Here is a 7,236-nt window from a genome sequence, read left to right as displayed (position 1 = left end):
GTGCTTAGAATGCAGTATTGAAAGCATTGTGAAGTGGTATAAGTCTAAGTGATATTGCCCTTCCTTCCTTCCTTCCTTCCTTCCTTCCTTCCTTCCTTCCTTCCTTCCTTCCTTCCTTCCTTCCTTCCAAGTGCTTAGAATGCAGTATTGAAAGCATTGTGAAGTGGTATAAGTCTAAGGGCTGTTGCCCTTCCTTCCTTCCTTCCTTCCTTCCTTCCTTCCTTCCTTCCTTCCTTCCTTCCAAGTGCTTAGAATGCGGTATTGCAGGCTAACTCTGCCCACTGCCAGGAGTTCGATCCTAACCGGCTCAGGGTTGACTCAGCCTTCTGTCCTTCCAAGATGCGTAAAATGAGGACCCAGATTGTTGGGGTGGGCGGGCAATAGGCTGACTCTGTAAACCATTTAGAGAGATGGCTGTAAAACCACTGTGAAGCGGTATATAAGTCTAAGTGCTATTGCTATCATAGCAGGATGTAAGTTGTTCCAAGCGAAGCTGCCTTTTGCAATTGTCTCATCTGGATTTGCCACGCTGCTGCTGCTGTTGTTGTTGTTCTTACTATTATTATTGCACAATCACCATATTAGCTACTTACAATCCTTCTAATTCTCACCGTTGTAGGGAATTTAAAGGGGACATTCAGTTCTTTGAATTACTGAGCTCTAAAAATAAATGAGGGAGAGTCAAGGATAAAATTCAGAGGATCCCTTCGGAAGCACAGCAAAATCTGCCCGTGGGTCCTAATCCTACTCAAAGATCCTCTTTTTTCCTGAAATCACACAGAGTCGCTAGGAATTTAAAGCAGCCCATGCCAGAGGTTGTTGTCAGACAGGAAGAAGGGGGGGGGGGGGAACACACATACACACATTTATTTTATTTTTTTTTCAAAGAGGGAGAAGGGAACTCTTGAAAATCACCAGTTCTATTTTATCATTCCTGGGCAGAAAGCTTACACTTCACCACAGAACTCACCCTTTTGGTAAAAAGCTTTAATTGGAGTGTAGCCATGCCTTTGTAGAGATAAGAGGTCCGAAGACACCACACCTGTTCCCATGGTAACCGCTCCACAGAGATGCTCTGCGGGCTGTCAGGTCTGTGAAGCTCCATCCAAGACTTACAGGGTGAAAATGTTCAGAAAATCTTGAAGGGCGGGGGGGGGAGAGAAGGTTGGGGAGGGGTGCATAGTGGAAAATGGAGAAATTCCAAAAATATGACCCACCAAGGTAAAACCCCCAAAGAACGTAACAAGGGCAAGAGAGAACGATGGAAGAGAAAGGAGGACGGCAAAGACGATGTAAGAATATGGGAATGAAACCTTGGGGAGAAAAAAATTGAAGACATTAGGTGTGGTCAACCTGAGGAGAAGATAGCAGTACCACTTAGGAATTATATACCGCTTCACTATGCTTTTACAGCCCTCTCTAAGGGGTTTACAGAATCAGCCTATTGCCCTGCCCCAACAATCTGGGTCCTCGTTTTATCCACCTCGGAAGGATGGAAGGCTGAGTCAACCTTGAGCCGGTCAGGATCGAACTGCTGGGAGTGGGCAGAAATAGTCTGCAATCCTGAATTTTAACTATTGGGAAGGAAGGAAGGAAAGAAGGAAGGAAGGAAGGAAGGAAGGAAGGAAGGAAGGAAGGAAGGAAGGAAGGAAGGAAGGAAGGAAGGAAGGAAGGGCAATAGCATTTAGACTTATATACTGCTGTACAATGCTTTACAGTCCACTCTAAGCAGTTTACAGAGTTGGTCTCTTGCCCCCAACAATCCGGGTCCTCATTTTACTCACCTCGGAAGGACGGAAGGCTGAGTCAACCTTGAGCCTGGTGAGATTCGAAGTGGCAAATTGCAGGCAGCCGGCAGGCAGCAGAAGTAGCCTGCAGTACTGTACTCTAACCACTGTGCCACCACGACTCAGATAATGAAAGTGTGAAATAAGACACAGCTTCTAATGGAGGGCCCAAAGGCAGTTCTTACTCAGTGGCTCTTCATGTAAAATTCTTAATCATTAATCCATTAAAAGCCTAATGATTACAATCCTATGAGATGGGAAGCTTGATAATAGTTAAGTCTGGTTTTGGGAGGCAGGTTGTGGTTTACCTTGTTGTACGAATTCCATCTGTTTGTCATATTTATGTTGTGATAAGGTTCCAGGAACTGGGTATGTCTAGTTTAATGAAATATTTGCGTATGGAAGGACGATAGATAGATAGATAGATAGATAGATAGATAGATAGATAGATAGATAGATAGATAGATAGATAGATAGATAGATAGATAGATAGATAGATGATAAAGAAAGAAAGAAAGAAAGAAAGATATAGATAGATAGATAAATAGATGACAGATAGATGAGAGAGAGAGAGATGATAGACAGATTAGATAGATAGATGATAGATAGATTAGATAGATAGATAGACAGATTGATGAGAGAGAGATAGAGAGAGAGATGATAGACAGATTAGATAGATAGATGATAGATAGAAAAATAGATAGATAGATAGATAGATAGATAGATAGATAATAGATAAAGAAAGAAAGAAAGAAAGATAGATAGATAGATAGATGAGAGAGAGAGAGATAGACAGATTAGATAGATAGATGATAGATAGATAGATTATATATATATATATATATATATATATATATATATATATATATATATATATATATATATATATATATATATATATATATATGTCTTTAGTTGTTAGTTTTCTCCGTGTAAAATTGGAAGTGTCTTGGCGACGTTTCGACGAAGTCTCATTCGTCATCTTCAGGCTTCAGCTTCGTGCTTCTGGGAGCAATCGTCGCCAAGACACTTCCAATTTTACACGGGAGAAAACCCGAACAACCAAAGACCTATATACAAACACCCGTGAAAACCTCAGAAAACATATATATATATATATATATATATATATATATATTTATATATATATATATATATATATTTATATATATATATATATATATATATATATATATATATAGAGAGAGAGAGAGAGAGAGAGAGAGAGAGAGAGAGATGACTGAGAGAGAGATGAGAGAGAGATGAGAGAGAGAGAGAGAGAGAGAGAGAGATTTAATTCTTTATTGGCCAAGTGTGATTGGACACACAAGGAATTTGTCTTTGGTGCATATTCTCTCAGTGTGCATAAAAAGAAAAGATACATCCGCCAAGAATCATAAGGTACAACACTTAACGATACTGTATGTTCACTGCAATTGAGACCCAAATATTTCCATTGTGTGTTGGTGAAGCACGACGGTGGCAGATGGCAAACCAGGTCATATATTCAGGTCCAACATAAGCATGCTTATTTATACTGATTTTGTTTTGAGCAGTTAAACTCTGACCCTTTCCAGAATATGTATGACACTCTGATCTGAAGGGTCAGAAGTTCCACGTCACATCAGAATTCTCGTTTGGACTTACTTTAGAAAAATCTGGAGAAGACCATTCATTCTCTTCCAGGTACTGACGCAGCAACAAATTATGGGGGGGTTTTTTGGCCAACAATTTAAAGAATATAAACCATGTTGGTTGACTTCACACAGCCATTTGAAGCTTTATGTTTTAACATGATGTTGAAACCTGGTCTGTTTCTAAAATGAAGTTGCTTACTTTTGAGTAATCAAAACTTCTTTTATGAACATCTTTCACATGGCCAGGTCTTAAATCAACAGCTGATCTAATTTAATTAGTCCTGTCCATGGTTTCTGTTAGCGTCTGGATGAAAACCAGGGATAGAATCAAGATCAGGTGAAGGGTTAATACCATTTTATAATGCCTTGGTAAGTACATTCCACACTTTGAATCTTGCATTCAATTTTGGTTTCCACGATGTAAAAAAGATGTTGAGACTCTAGAAAGAGTGCAGAGAAGAGTCAACTAAGATGATTAGAGGACTGGAGGCTAAAACATATGAAGAATGGTTGCAGGAACTGGATATGTCTAGTTTAATGAAGAGAAGGACTAGGAAAGACATAATAGCAGTCTTTCAGTATCTCAGGGGCTGCCCCAAAGAAGAGGGAGTCCAAAGCACCTGAGGGCAGAATAAGAAGCAATGGGTGGAAACTAATCAAGGAGAGAAGCAACTTAGAACTAAGGAGGAATTTCCTGACAGTCAGAACAACTTCTGGAACAGCTTGCCACCAGAAGTTGTGAATGCTCCAACACTGGAAGTTTTTAAGAAGATGTTGGATAACCATTTGTCTATTATGGTGTAGGGTTTCCAGCCTAAGCAGGGGGTTGGGCTAGAAGACCTCCAAGGTCCCTTCCAACTTTGTTATTCTATTCTATTGTTCTAAAACTATTCTGGCAAATCGTGGGTTTTTAAGCATTGCAATTCATCTATTTTTTGTTGTTATTGTTGTTTATTTTCTGTTGTTGTTGTTGTTTTTCCTTAACGAAAGCTACAAAATGCTTCTCTGCATTTGATTATCACCAGCGTGGGGAGAATATTGGCAAAGTTCCCGCTGGAATAGAATTAATGGCGTCATGTTCAAAGCTGGGCATTTTGCGCTGTCCATGGTGCTAGCCATAGATGCCTTGAACTGAAAGCAAACAGCTGACCCGATATTTCAATCCCAGCTCCAGGTTTTTGCTGTCTCTTCCACTCTTTGTGACAGAGATGAAGAATACCCAATGAATTATATATAGAATTTTCCTCTTGCACACTCCTTTTCTCCCCCGTTAAAGCAAAGGATGGGGGAATGTGGAAAGGAATCTACCCGATGAATTGAGGAAATAAGATTCCGGCTCCAGGTTTTCCCTCTGGCCCTCCCCAACAATGCGACCCAGAAATAGAAGGATGCTGAAATTGCTCAGCAGTGATGCAGAAGGTATGTGCTTTTTCAGTTCTGGTCCTGATGCTGAGCTTGCGGTGAGGTCTCTGTGGCGCAATGGACGAGCGCGCTGGACTTCTAATCCAGAGGTTCCGGGTTCGAGTCCCGGCAGAGATGGTCTCCAGGACAGGTGTCTTAATTTTTCGCTCGTCTTGGAGCATGAGATGCTGATTGCTTCTATTTAATTCTGGAGGATTTGGAAGAGATAAAATGAACGGCAAAGACTCAAATCCCCAGGGTCAGGCAGTCTGCGTTCTCTCAGACGTTTGTGGCCAGATTTGCATGGCACAAATGCTTCGTCCTTTGTATTTCTTTCTGGTTTTGCTTTGAAGGCCTTTATTGTTTTAAGGTTCTTGTTGTTATTGTTATTATTGCTTCCTATATTTAAAACCTCACAATACACTGGAGTTTTATTTATTTGCCTATTTTTACTGCCTGTTTTTATCTCATTTGGCATTTAAAGAACTATTTCTTGAAATATTTTAAAAGGTATCCTTTTTTTAAAATAATAATCTTTTCTGCTTCTGATATTCTGTAGCTCTAGTTTATCTTCCCCTGGTTCAACTGAAATCATTCCATCGAAGGATTTCTGTTTAAATAAAATGCAAGATTCGCTGGTCCTCTTTGTTTTCTTTGTTGTGTTTCCACCTTCTTGCACTGTTGAAAGGTTGGAGGTTGTTGAAGACATTCTAGCAAAATATTCTGAAGAGCTTACTTGAGTCAGAGGTCAGTGACCTTTCCAGACCTTGAGTGTCTCACACACACACACACCCTGCCTCCATCCCTAAAACGCTGACAATCTGCCAAGATTACCAAATCTCATGAAATTTCAGCCATCTCCCCTTCTCATGTCATGAAAATAAAAAGGTTATGGTTCGTTCTGCCTTTTTCTCTGAATTGTTTAACACAGAGGGAGTTGCCAAGGCATGCTTGATCGGTGCTTCCAAGTATTTGAGCCCTATCCCGAGACATATTTTTTTTCGTTTTAAAAGAAGCACGCACACACATATTCTCCACCTGGTGTTTCCAAGTTCATGAGAGTTATGTTGTATATCCATGATTTCGTGACAAGGTGTTGTGGTCCGCCAGTGGCCAGCAGCCAGAGGAGCTGGTGGCAGACTCAGGCAGTGAGGAGGTTGGGGAGGAACCTGGACCAGTCCTGGAGTCTGGGGAAGGCTCTGATGAGGGCTCTGCACCACAGGCAGAGAGGGGGCCAGGGCCGTCTGACAGTTATCAGCTGCCTTCAGAGTCAGACATCAGTGAGGCAGATGAACAGCTGGAGCCAGTTCCCAGTGTAGAATTGCCAGATGAAGGGAACAGCTAAAGAACAAGGGCCGACTCAGGAGTAAAGGCACAGGTGCACGGTGAATGGCCCCTCCCAGAGGGAATAAAAGAGGAGTGGAAGGGGAGGGGAGTCTGCAGGAGACAATTAGTTCATTACTGTATTCTTGCCAAGTATTGCGGCGTCTGAAAGATATCGGCCTGGCCACTCTCCAAAGTCTGTAGTTGTGAAATCTCATGAAAGACTGTTTGCCGGGACTTTGCCGTAGAGGAATTTCCCTTTAACCTAAATAAAAGAGGTTTTATCGGGGCGAGGAGTCTGCTTCATGCTCTTGGGAAGCCTAGGTCAAAACACAAGGAATCCAAACAACTCCTGAAAGCCCTGGTAAATTCCCTGTCCCGTTTCATCAATTCCAAAATCCAGCGGAGGACAGGTTGAATCTACTTCCCTTTCTGTTTTTAGGAATAACAACACCTACAATCATCTGCAATCAAAGGACAATATCGAAGGACATTGTAATGGCAAAGGTTCCACAGTAAAGCTGAAGAAGAAGTAATGAGCCCATCAAGAAAATGTTATTCTAGCATTGATCTCCCATGTCTAATGAATTATTCCTGGAACTCCCAAACATCCAACTGTTTCGTACAGCCTGAGTCGCTCTAATAAAGTTATGGTCACCTCTGATTTGGATTTTCTTGTCTGATGCTCAACTCTACTGTTGATATTTTTTAAATAAATCTTGGCTCTTCTTCCCCTCAGCTTAAGAAGAAGGATAATCCAGGTAGCCCTCAACAATCTGGGTCCTCGTTTCACCAATACAACAGAAAATAGAATTACAGAGTTGGAAGGGACCTTGGAGGTCTTCTAGTCCAACCCCCTGCCTAGGCAGGAAACCCTACACTACTATATACAGATAGTCCTTGACTTATGACCACAATTGAGCCCAAAGTTTATGTTGCTAAGTGAGACATTTGTTAAGCAAGTTTTCTCCCATTTTACAACTTTACACATTTGTTAGAATAGAATAGAATAGAATAGAATAGAATAGAATAGAATAGAATAGAATAGAATAGAATAGAATAGAATGTGTGTGGGTGTGGGTGGGTGG

General features: G+C 41.1%; 1 non-coding gene across 1 annotated transcript; it reads left to right on the top strand.

Annotated features, from left to right (window-relative positions):
- The first annotated feature begins 4,889 nt into the window (after positions 1 to 4,889).
- Positions 4,890 to 4,963, top strand: TRNAR-UCU (transfer RNA arginine (anticodon UCU)). Its single transcript has one exon. It is a non-coding gene; the product is annotated as a tRNA-Arg (tRNA).
- The last annotated feature ends 2,273 nt before the right edge of the window (positions 4,964 to 7,236 follow it).

The sequence above is a fragment of the Ahaetulla prasina genome, chromosome 17 (assembly GCF_028640845.1).
Source record: "Ahaetulla prasina isolate Xishuangbanna chromosome 17, ASM2864084v1, whole genome shotgun sequence".
In the NCBI taxonomy this organism is placed as follows: Eukaryota; Metazoa; Chordata; class Lepidosauria; order Squamata; family Colubridae; genus Ahaetulla; species Ahaetulla prasina.
This window is presented reverse-complemented; position numbering and strand designations above follow the sequence as displayed.